This window comes from Canis lupus, chromosome 16, assembly GCF_003254725.2.
Source record: "Canis lupus dingo isolate Sandy chromosome 16, ASM325472v2, whole genome shotgun sequence".
In the NCBI taxonomy this organism is placed as follows: Eukaryota; Metazoa; Chordata; class Mammalia; order Carnivora; family Canidae; genus Canis; species Canis lupus.
In genome coordinates this window covers 5008151-5021121 of record NC_064258.1, presented here as the reverse complement: position 1 = coordinate 5021121, position 12971 = coordinate 5008151, and the positions used below count along the sequence as shown (strand labels likewise).

Sequence of the window (12971 nt, the reverse complement as noted above, 5' to 3'; positions counted from 1 at the left end):
CCAGTACTTGTTTTCTCTTGCCTTTTGATAACAGACATTCTAACAGGTGTGAGATGTCATCTCATTGGGGTTGTAATTTGCATTTTCCTGATGTTCAGTGATGTTGAGCTCCTTTTCATGTACCTGTTGGCCATTTATGTCTTCTCTAGAGAAATATCTATTCAGATCCTTTGCCTGTTTTTTAATTATTTGTTTCTCTGCTATTGAGTTGATGAGTTCTTCCATATTTTGGATATTATCACTTATCAGATATATGGTTTGCAAATATTTTCTCTATACTGTGTTGCCTTTTTGTTTTGTTTGTATTGCTGCACCGAAGCCTTCTAGTTTGATGTGGTTCCACTTGATTTTTCCTTTTGCTGCTTATGTTTTTGTTTTCATATTCAAAAAATCACTGCCAAGACCAAAGTTGGGAAGCTCTTCCCTGTGTTTTCTTCTAAAGTTTTATAGTTTCAGGTCTTACATTTAAGAACTTGATCTACCACAAACTAATTTTTCTGACTGGTGTTAAGATAGGGGTCCAATTTCATTCTTTTGCATATAATATATCCTGTTCTCTCAACACCATTTATTGAAGAAACTACCCTTTCCCCATTGAGTATTCTTGGATTTCTAGTCAAATATTAGTTGACTGTATATGTGTAGGTTTATTTCTGGGCTCTCAATTCTGTTCCATTAGTCTATGTTTGCCGATATCTGTTTTCATCTATGTCTTTTTTTTTTTTTTGCCAATACCATACTATTTTGATTATAATAGTTTTGTAATATAATTTGAAACCAGGAGGTGTGATATCTCCCGCTTTGTTCTTTCTCAGGATTGCTTTGGCTATTAGGGGACTTTGTTGTTACACATAATTCATAGAATTATTTTTTTTCTATTTCTGTGAAATATGTTATTGAAATTTTGATAGAGATTCCACTGACTCTATAAATAGCTTTGGGCAGTATGGACATTGGATATATGATTATTAATTCATCTCCTGTTTATAGCTCTTAAAGTTTTATTTAACTTTTCATTATATATATATACATATATATAATTTTTATATTATAAGCAATGATAGAACTCTTTCAGTTTGCTTGTCTTTCCCACTTGACAGTTGAAACACTCTGTTTTTTATATATCCACTTTTATATAAATCTTTACATATATTTTTTTTTGAGAGAGAGAGAAAGAGAGAGAAGGGAGAGAGAAAAGGGGGAAGAGGTGGAGGCAGAAGGGGAGAGAGAAACCCAAGCAGGCTCCATGCCCAGCACAGAGCCCAACAAAGGGCTCAGTCTCACGACCCTGAGATCATGACTTGAGCTGAAATCAAGAATTAGATGTTTAACCAACAAAGTCACCTAGGTACCCCAACTCACTTTTATATTCTTAAAAAGTTAAGCTGCACTTAGTATATATTAGGACCTCAACTTATATAGGTTTAATAAATGAATGAATGAATGAATTCATTACTCTCATGTTGAGCATATTTAACTGATAAACTCTGTTGAGCATATTTAACTGAATGCTTAGTGAGATAGAGATAGATCTAATGAAAGATATAGAGTGAAAGAAATTGTACTCTATGAAACACTGATTTGAGTATGAAGAGCATATAAATAACAGAAATCTGTTCACAGTACCATTAAGTATGAGAATATTTCTTGGCTATACATGCACACAAAACCTCCTGAAAATGGGAAGTACTTGAGCAATTTAGTAAATACATATGTGATTTGCCTGGGTATGTCTATATTGAAAGTGGAAGTAAGTAGGATACTACCAGTTTAATCTTAGGAACAGAATGATTTACCATGGCTTGCAAAAGCAAGCTCAAGAATATGCATTTTGCATTAGCATAGTTTATGTTCACCTTGATGATATAATTTTAAGGCCTTGGTAATACCCCCCTCATAGAAATATCCCTCCAAGAGCTTATCACTGATGCCCAACATTCCACTGTTGTCAGATAATCCCTTTAGGTTACTAAATTACCTTTGAAATGTGTATACTCTTGAGAAATTATTTTAATAACTACAAGACATTTCAAGTGAGAGACATAATGATGACAGCTATGGAGGATACAGGAGAGAAGAAGAAAAGTAATTTGTGTCTGAGAATGAGGAATCAATGGCAGTACTATCTGTCACCAGATTCCATAGGCCAGAAGAGACCATGGGTCTATGTGCTACCTTAATAAATGCGACCCTTGGTGCTCACCTTTAGTATTAATGATTCATCGATTGCAAAAGAGAAGTACATGCTGATCCCTCACAAATCCCTAGCTCCAGTTCCAACCTCTCTTCCAAACCGTATGTGCCTTTTGATGCTCTTCAGGATACCTCTATTGGGATGAGGTACAGATAGGTCAGACTCAAACTTCCTTCGACAAACTTTGAATTTCAAATATCTATTACAACGGACCTTACAATGCTTTTTATGTAACATTTGCTTAATACATATTTATTGAATGAATGAATATAGGACTTTTGTTTAAATTAACCAGCTTGGACCAGAGGTTATTTTTGGATGACATGTGAACCTGCTAAATCATAGATTGCCAAATCCAGAGAAGATTTCAGCAATCATCTAATTCAGCCCCCGCCTTTCACTTGTGAAGAAACTGTGCACTTGGAGGCAAGTAAATTTCATCAGGTGGCAGACATGGGAATAGAATGTGGATCTTTTGACTCTAAATCACAAGTACACAGTCATTTGGATCATTCATTGCCTAATTAGTTTCTGGTTTAATCCTTCCTTCATACCCAAAAGCATTATTCAGCTTCACAGCTAATTTATATCAATATCAACTTAGGTTATTAATCCCTTTGCTGATTTTAGATTCAATTTACATCATGAAGTCTCATTTTTTACACTATTTCCCTTTTCAGAAAAAGCACACTGAAATTATTCAAAATGTCCCTTAGTTAACGATACAATTTTTGAATCTCCCCAGAAAATATGCTCAATTTAAATGGTACCAATTTCATCTCAATGCACAGAAGTCCTTGTCACTTTGTAAAATATCTTGTGCAGTGGGAATCACTTTTTAAAAAGGTCAAAAATCTTTAGGGTTTAGTGAATCAATACCATCTATTGAGGGATGAACTAGTGCTTGCCTATTCATGACAGAAGATGGACACATTATTAAAAGCAATATAAGATGTCTCTAGGAGAGTGGTGACACATTTTAATTTCATGTAGAACTGGATACAAGCTTGCTACACTTGAACAGATAAAGAGATAAAATGTAAGCCTAAGAATTTTGGAGAACAGGAAGCCTGAGGCCAATGGCAAGAGAGGATAAGTGTTATAAAAGAAAGCTGATTAAAAACTCACTTTGTAACCTGCGATCACTTCTTCTCTTGAAGCAATCAAATGTTCCAAGCATATGCTGGTGCCATGCTCTGTGAACACTGAGGTAGGTCATTGGTGAACTGTGAAAAACATATTGATGAAATATATAAGTAGAAGTATAAATGATTTAAATCTAATTCCTGTCTAACTCTGAACGAATCTAAGAAAGTTTAGCTTATGGCAGTTTGTCACAAGAGGGTATGTTTAAGTTATTTTTTATTAAAAATAAAACATGAAATTTAATAAAAACATGTTGGAAGTAAAATGTTTGTTTTTACTTTTTTAGTCTATTGTACCCATGGATTATTATTTTAAAACTCTTAAAAAAACTCCACCTTCCTTTTTAATTCTTCCCATGGTTATAAACAGTAGTATTTTCCCCAGAGCTAAATTCATGCTTCCATATTCCAACCTAAACCCTAATATTATTAGACAGGTAGGAAATAGAACAATACTTAAAGGTCACTGTCAAAATTTAGGGGTAAGTATTCCTTTATTGTTTACAGTTTGAGGTGCATGGCCTCTCAGATCACGTTTTCTGAATGTCAACTTTGTGCACAAGAATTACACTTTGAAGGACATAGGCTGTCTCCTTTTGGGAAAAGAATGGAACTGCATCTGTGCCACACAAATAGTATATTAGAATAATAGGCTAAAATTGAATTCAATGAACTTAACTGTAATTATTTTAATGTTCAAATTCCCCCCAGCTTTTAGAATCCTAGAAGTCATGGGCTGATAAGACCTCTATGGTTTTCTGCTTTTCTGTAATTTTCCAGCTCCAATGTCCAACTTCTGCTTGGGACACCTTTAGTGATGGGTGGTAATGACTTCTCAAACAGACCCATCCTTCTTCAGACAATCTGCATTTTAGAACTCTCTGCCTTGATTTTTTAAAAAATTACTGACCAGTGTTGTCTAATTGGCATGATGGTAAATCTCTGAGACACATCAGAAGCCTTTTTTTTTTTTTTTTTTTTAATTCTGTGAGACCAAGCTGAGATATAACAAAAAGAAAAACTTGGACTTCCTGGAGGATAGGATATATAGTCAACATGATAAAGTATAAATCATGCTAAATGAAGCTAACAGATCTGACCAAACATAGATCCTCCTTCCCCTCCAAATACATAAACAGTCTGGTCATCAGAATACAATTTACACACAAATATCTGGTCTAGTCAATCCAAGGACATCCCCAAGAGACCAAGGAGTCTTAAAGCTTCCCAAGGTCTCTCAATCTCTCCTCCTGAAACAGAAACCTCCACCTCTTCATTATCTCACAGGAAAGCTATTTAGATGTTGACTAGCAGCCCCATGGAGCTCTCTCATTTCAACCTATGAAATCTCCTTGTTTGAATTTTCTTTTGGTAGGTACAGTCATTTCTTTGCTGTTGAGAAGAATGGAATGATGCATGTTAGCATATGTCCAACCATCACCCTACTTTTAGGATTAACCTCTTCTTTAGGTTACTGTCTCCCTCATGTTGCCCATTCTATTTGTCCCCTTCTCCACCTCTGGATAGTAGAGAAGAAGTTCACAGCTTTGGCCCAGCAGGAAGCGAGCAGGTGATTAGCAAGTAGGGCAGGATTGCAGAGCCATGGGTTCCAGAGGCTCAGTAGGAACCTATAGGGCACAAGAGGGGCAGAGGGTTGTGGGGGCCGCAGAGGGAATTGGGGTATGAGGCTTCTACAGTGCTGGTGCTCTTAGAGGGGCTCAGGTTCCCATGGAAAGGCCACACCATGTGGAGGCTGCAAGGTGGATGGATAGACAAAGAAGCACTCTGTATCAGTGTCTCTGGCAGAACCAGGCTGATACCCTCACACCCACACAGAGACCCCAAAGAAGAGTGTCCCTCCTGCATCCTCAGATGCTGTGTTCACTCTGAAAGAGAAGTGCTCAAAGGGCTAACAATAACAGTATCATAGAGCAGATAGGGAAGGATGCATTTCAAATTGAGAGCTACTGATTTGATGACTGGCAAGGAAGATGAGGTGCAAAGGGATTCAAATTGACCTTCTTGCCCTGCAGGGTGCCCTTTGTGGAATCCGAACTTCCTGCTGGAGGCCTTATCTCCCACTGAACTTAGGAGGTCAGCACGAGGCCAGAATTGGACAGAATGTGAGCAAGATTATAAGCAATTGGAGAGTTAGAAAACGTAATATGTGGAAATATGAGACATTTTACTCTGTTTGAATAGATCTTCCTCAAAGAACTGTGCATTTGTTTGATTTTTTGGAACAACGTCAACAAATCTTTAATGATAGTGGATAGGTCCATGACAGTTCTGGTTGTAATACATCCAATTCTAGGTTTAAATCTGACTGTAGATTAATCTGTGAATCAACTATAAGTAATAGTGTTACTATGAGAAAATAAGCTTTATGTTTAAAAATCATCAATTTGTGAATAGAATATAGTCCGTTTTTAGCCTGGGGAATGCCTTTCATATCAACTAAATATATGGTTGATATGATTCAAGTGTAAATCAAAGCTACCAGAATACAATAACAATGCAGTAAATACCAAGTTGTTATTCATTAAAATTTGATTTGGGGGAATATCACACATTGTTTTCCAGTAGTGAGGTTCAAACAATAACATAATTGTGATGATTGATAGGGGCACCATTAAAACTTCAGAATGACTTTTCTTCATGGAATAAAGGTTCTAAACTTCTCCATAAAATGTTGTTGTTATTCTGAGCAACTGCTGCCACCTTTTAACAGTCTCTAGCCCAGAACAATAAAAGAAAACAATATTTCAAGAAGTAATAAAACTATATGACAAGTAATAAAGAAAAAAATGCAAAATTCTAAGGTGCTGTATTACTGAATACAGACATTCAAGTTTAAAGCATTAAAAAAAATGCCGTTTCAATAGGTTGAAGCCAAAAAGAAGCACAAATTTAGAAATTAAGACTCAAGCTAAATTCCAAACTCAATATAGAAATTATGGTACATGGATCCTCAAACTGTATAAATGAATTGCACTGAGGTGATGTAGAATATGATGTAGTGAGATAAAACTCATTTGTTGATACCTGGAATCTGGGAGTTTTACTGCCTCACTTCATCTCTAGACACAACAGGACAGAAGGTGCCCACAACTGATGGTGTACTTCAAAGCAATTTCTAATGTATAAATTTCAGGTATCTAAGTTTTGATTATTAAAAGATATTGGTTTCTTTGTTCTTTTTATTTAAATTAAAAAAAGATTTATTTGAGAGAGAAGAGAGAGAGAGAGAGAGCATGCATGAGTGGAGGGAGGGGCAAAGGGAGAGCAGGAAAGAGAAGCAGACCCCTACTGAGTGTGGAGCCCAACATGGGGCTTGATCTTGCCACCCTAAGATAATGACCTGAATCAGAAGTTAGAGTTGGATGCTTAATTGCCTGAGCCACCCAGGTGCCCCTATTAATTCTTTTAAATTTTTCTCTAAAAATTTATTTTGAAATTATTTTTCTTAAAATATTTATTTACTTAGAGAGAGAGACAGAGAGAGAAAGAGAGAGAGAGAACATGAGAGAGCATGAGCAAGGAGAGGGGCAAAGGAAGAAGCCAGCTCTCTGCTGAGCAGGGAGTCCAAGGTGGATTTGGGGCTCGATCCCAGGACCCTGGAATCCTGACCTGACCTGAAGGCAGATGCTTTACTGACTGAGCCACCAAGTGCCCCTGAAATTCTTTTATATTCATAGGAAATTGGAAAGATAGTACAGAGTGTTTCTGGTACCCTTCACCCAGTTTCCCCTAATGGTTCTATCTGACATAGTTATTACAATATCAAAACCATGAAATTGAAATTGGTCCATTGTATGTATAGTTTTGTATCATTTTATCACATTTGTAACTTTGTGTAGCCACCACTGCAGTCAAGATATAAAACTACTCCATTACCACAAAGATCTCTCTCTTGCTACTCTGTAGAGTCATACCTGCCTCCTCCTCCCTGCCAATCATGAACTGCTTTTCATCTCTATGATTTTGTCATTTGGGGAATGTTATATAAATGGAATCATACAGTGGATGACCTTTGAGTGTGGCTTTTTTCCCTCATAATCATGTCCTTGAGATGTATCTAAGTTATGTGTATCAATAGTTTGCTTATTTTTAGTGCTGAGTATTACTTATTCTCACAATGGCTTTTGACTGATTTAGATTTTGGTTCTTGGCATGATCTCTCTTGCTCTAATGAGGTGTGGGAAGATTTATCCAGGTATCACTAGCAATTCAGCGGACTACAACAGCCAGAAGAAACAAAATACTAGGAGAAATGAAGATGTATTTCAAAATCTTCCAGGTTTGGAAGGCAAAAGTTGTTGAAGGCTAAAAAGTCATAGGTAAATATTTAAAATATTGCTTTGAAATTTAGAATTCAAGAAGTGTTAGAAGGAATATTCTATATGATATTTATATAAAGAACAGGGTTGGATTAAACTGTTTTTTATAACAAAGGTTAGTGAGAAGGATATTTCCCTTAGAAATTACGTATCAAACCGATTCAACGTCACTTGTATTCCTTCTTAGGACACATTTAAATATTTGCACTTTAAAGGAAAACATTTCTTTTCATAAATAATATGAACAGAAACATCAGTGGATAAACTTTGAATCTCTTTCAAAATATGCAATATTATAGTTGAGACCTTAGGAATGATACTGAGATCCACTACCCAGTGGCAGTATATCCTAACTGCATACTTCAAACTTGTGGACCTTGTGAATTGGGGTAGGAGAGGGTGGAAGCTTCTACAGATCTAAACCTGTAAACCCTGAGGTTCAGAGGTGGCATAAACTTCACACTAGCTAGTTGTGGTCGCTAGGTTGTTCCTATCTGTGATTAGGCAAAGGATGTTGAACACATAGGGTTACTTTTTTTTTTTTTTTAATATTTTATTTATTTATTCATGAGAGACACAGAGAGAGGAGAGACATAGGCAGAGGAGAAGCAGGCTCCCTGCAGGAAGCAGGGAGCCTGCTGCAGGGAGTCTGATGCAGGATCTGATCCCAGGACCTTGGGATCACAACCCGAGCCAAAGACAGACGCTCAACCACTGAGCCACTCAGATGTCCCAACATCACTGATCTTCTAATAAAATGCTTAGTCTCCTCCCCTCATAATAAAGATTATTTATTTATTTGAGAGAGAGAGAAAGAGAGAGAGAGAGAGAGCACAAGCAGAGGGAGGAACAGAAAGAAGAAGGGCAAGCAGACTCCATGCTGAGAACAGAGCCCAAGACGAGGCTCAAACTCAAGACCCTATGATCATGACCTGAGCAGATCAAGAGTCGTTTGCTCAACCAACTGCGCCACCTAGGTGCCTCTGCTCATCTCACAATAAAATTCATGCTTTGAGTCTTAGCCCATGTATTATTGAGTCCATTCTTACTTTCTTACTCTTAAATTAAAACAGACAACTTAGACTTGGCAGATAGCTGAGGAAAACCTCTTTTATTAAAGAGAGAGGGAGAGATTAAACAGATGAAGAAGGGAAAAAGGAAACTTGGAGGAAACAGAGGAAATGATTAGAATACACACAAAGAGGAGATGATTTAAAAAACATCATGACTATCCTGAAAGAACTAAAGGAGCTATTATAACCATGAAACAAGAACAGATGAAACTAAAAATGCTGACATAGGAAACAAAGACCTCAAAATTAAAAAATAAGACAGCAGAAAAAAATAACTCAACAGTAGACACTGGAAAATAAAATTAATTTCCCAGAAAACAGAGCTAAGAAATGGAAAATAGGAGAAATAATAAATAAGTTAGAGAACTACAGCAGATACATTATATAAATAATAGAAGTTTCAGAAAGAAAACAGAAAATGAAGGGAAAAAATTATCAGGCAATGATTTTTTTTTTCAGGCAATGATTTAAAGAATTTTTCCTGATCTGATATACATGAGTTATTAAGCAAATAGGCCCAATGAGTGTCTAGAAAAATGGGCAAAATTTCACCTTCACCAAGGAAAATTATCTAGACATACCAGAACCCTTGGGGGGGGGGGGGGAACCCAACTAGACACTAAAAGCTGGAGAACAAAATTCTAAAGGAAAATGATTTCCAATCTTATAATTCTATACTCAGGCAAGTTATCAATGGAGTATGAAAAAAAAGTAGGTATTGCTAGATATGTCAGTTCTCAAAAATTTACTACTAGTGCATCCTATCTTGGGAGATACTGGAAAATATCCTTTATCAAAATAAGAAAGTAACCCAGGAATGAGGAAGGTATAAAATAAAAAACAATAAAAAAACTCATTGAGAGGAGAGAAAAGGGAATCTTTAGGAGGGGATGGAGGTTTAGTAAACAACTGGTCCATATGGGAACACCTCAGATGACTCCAGAGGATATTTCTTAAAGAAGATGAAATTGATAGACTACCTTATATATTTGTTATTTACTAAGGAGAGATACAGGATTGCCTGAATATTTAAGGTTAAATTGATAATTACCTAGAAAATTAGACAAGTATGCAATTATTAACCCAGGAAAAACAAAGAGGTGTACAGTGAGGTTGAGTAATCATAGTTTATTGTGCAACTCAGCTGGGAATAGTGTTTACATAGTCCTATCAACGTATATGTTGACTATTGATTTATATTATGATTAAACTATAACAAGAGTACATGGAGATGAGGGACAGGCAAGTACAGAGTGGTGGGAGAGAAAATAAAGATTCATCCTCATCCTCTGTAATGGGTATCCTTTTGAAAACACTAAAGCTAAATAGTCAAGAATTAGTAAGCATGCTATTTAATAATATCAAAGTAATTTTTTTAAAATGTCAGCTTGGAAAGAATTGAATGTGGCTACCTAAGGAGAGGAGGGAATGGGACAAAGGAGAATTGGTCAGGGAAGTTATTTTATATAACAATAGTACAGAAATATTTAAGTTTAAAACATAGGCATATAATTTTGATAAAAATAAAAACTTTATTAAACAAAATTTAGAATTGGGCTCATCTGAGGAATACTCATGTCCAAATTCTGCATGTAATTCTACGTTTACTGACCTACAGGCCTGATAAGGCCCAGTCTGCTGTTTATCAAGGAAAACAGTGGCATGCATTTTAGGCAGACTATATGATAAAATGATTAAAATGATGAGTCTACAATTTTGGCAGAAGTAAGTACTGAGTGACTCTTTTAAAACTTACATAGACTATCCTTTGCATCCATGTAGCTGGAACCATGCCAACAGTGCGGATAAAAAGAAATGACCAGCCAATAATTAAAGCCCATGGTTCAAAGAACTCCTTGATCAGTTCTTGGGTAAGAACATCTTCCCCAGGCATTTGTTTCTCTTTCTGTTTTTTTCCAATTAGGCTTTTAAATGAAATTTTTTAAAATCAGAAAGCATTGTAAGAACTCAGAAAACAACTTGCTTCCATATAATTGAAAGAATATGCATCTGTCTCAGTTGAGGAGAAACTATGCATGTATCATAAAATCTTCTCTCTGGAATGTGACAATTTCTTGGTAAATCATAAGTTGCAATTTCCTTTGAAGTTAATCGTTTAGGAAATAAGATGCTTTTCCGTGATTTCTTGTACTGTCTTAAATTAGTAACTGAATATAACTAGGAATTCTTTCAGGTCATTAAGAAACATTTAAATAAATTTTGCTTTTAGAGGAAAATAAAGTCAATAAGTTGGTCAGAAGCATTAGGCCAAAGGGGTAGACTGAGTCCATGTTTAGGTCACTTTGTATATCCTTCTATGCCTAGCCAGTTACTTCAAAGGGAATGAAGTGGAAGGATACAAATGATCAGTACAAACATATCAGTGCTCTTCATGGACTAGGGATGTTCTATTAGAATGTGTGTTCCTATGGAAAAGAGAATAACACTCAGGTCATTGTTATGGCCTTAAATGGGGGTTCTGTTACTTCAGCAAAATTCTGTGCTTATGTATAAACTGCTATTTTATAGTACTGGCCCACTGAAATCTCTGCAAAGCTATTTTTTTTTTTTTGCATTCTATTAAAGCTTAAATTTGTTTATATATAGAGTCCATGTCAAACATTGAGGGCTTTTAAAAGTTTATTGATTTATTAATTTTTTTAGTGGGGAGAGGGGCAGAGGAAGAGAGAGAACCCGAAGCATGCTACATGCCCGGCACAGATCTCAATGTAGGACTCAGTCTCAGAACCTGGGGATCATGACCTGAGACAAAATCAAGAGTCGGATGCTTAACCAACCAAGTCACCCATGTGTCCTGAGGGCTTTTAAAAATCAGATTTATTTCTTGCATTAGAAATGGTCTTAAAAAACCAAAGGGTTGACTATTAATACTTGAGCCTGGTAGTCTTTCCACATGGGAAATTACCAACAGGGTTTCTTCTTAAGAGGCAACATATTAATTGCAGATTACTGCCCCCTTCCCCCACCATAGATTCCTGATCTGTGGGTATGTTTCTCATACCACAGATTTTCCTCAGTGGTATGAGGGGAAAGTCTGCCCTTACTATGGCTTATTGGAAACAACAGTGGAATTAGAATCAAGCGGGTTTGCTGTGTGATCCTGGCCAAAACACATAAGCCTCTCTGGGTTTTTAAGAAAATGAAAAGCCACAGACTGAAAAATATATTTTCAAAATAGGTACTTAACATATCATTTGTGTTAAACATTTAAAACTCTTATACCTCAATAATAAGAATATATAAAAAAAAAACAAAATCTGCAAAAGATTTGAATGTCACTTCACCAAAAGAAGATATTCAAATGACCAAGAAACACATGGAAAAATGTTCATTGACATTCGTCATTATATGGAAATTCAAGTTAACTCCATGATAAGACAAAAAAACTACATAGTAGGGTTCACCAGAAGGGATATAAAGTGCAAAAACCCACAAATAATTTGATTTTCATCTAGGACTTTATAGATTTAGGTTTTCTTTCTGAAATTATATTCTCCCCAGAAGAATATTCAGGGCTCCTTTAGGAAGAACATTTCTATCCATCGCGATACAGAATTTTCCTAAAGAGAACCGAAAAATTGATCTAAAGCAAAAATGTTTCTTCTCTTTAGGGTCTGGTATGTTTTTTATCCTGGGATTTTCCCAATATAGTTCCCCACATAAATAAACACCCATCTCTCAGAATCTGGATCAAATTTTCCTTGGAACCTTCACCTTAACCCTTCCAATGAGTGAAGGGGGTCAGTGTATTCCAACACTTGGAGGACCTGGATGGTCCTCTGAGAAGGGAACTGTCACAATCCAGAAAATTGATTGAGTGTGCAAGTGTAACTAGAATTTTTCTCTGGTTCACTGCTATATTATTAATCATAAGGTCTATAACTGGCAGCAGGTCTATAACCACCTGATTTCTTCAGGATTCAGGCCAGGGGCAGTGAATGGAGGGTCCTGCCCTAGCTTTGAATTTGCAAAACCTTCAGGCTCATGGTACATGTGTATAATATGTGCAAAGGTTATAAATGTCAAAATGTGTCTCTCTCTACATAAGATGAGAGACCCTCCCTTATGAAGGGAAGCCTACCTGGGAAGAACAAAATCTTTTAAGGATTAACCTATAGGTTAAATTGAGTGTTTCAAGTTTGTTTTTGAACGTTCTTCATTAGAGGTGTGAGGTCTAGATCTGTTTGGAAATGCCGGA

At 36.2% G+C, this 12971-nt stretch overlaps 1 long non-coding RNA gene across 1 annotated transcript in view; it reads right to left on the bottom strand.

Annotated features, from left to right (window-relative positions):
* Positions 1-11147, bottom strand: part of LOC112650940 (uncharacterized) — a 36924-nt gene extending 25777 nt beyond the window's left edge. The window contains exons 1-2 of the long non-coding RNA XR_003130531.3: positions 10509-11147; positions 3323-3420 (exon numbers count right to left, since the gene is read on the bottom strand). This is a non-coding gene — a long non-coding RNA (uncharacterized LOC112650940). The remainder of the gene's footprint in view (positions 1-3322; positions 3421-10508) is intronic.
* Positions 11148-12971: the final 1824 nt, after the last annotated feature.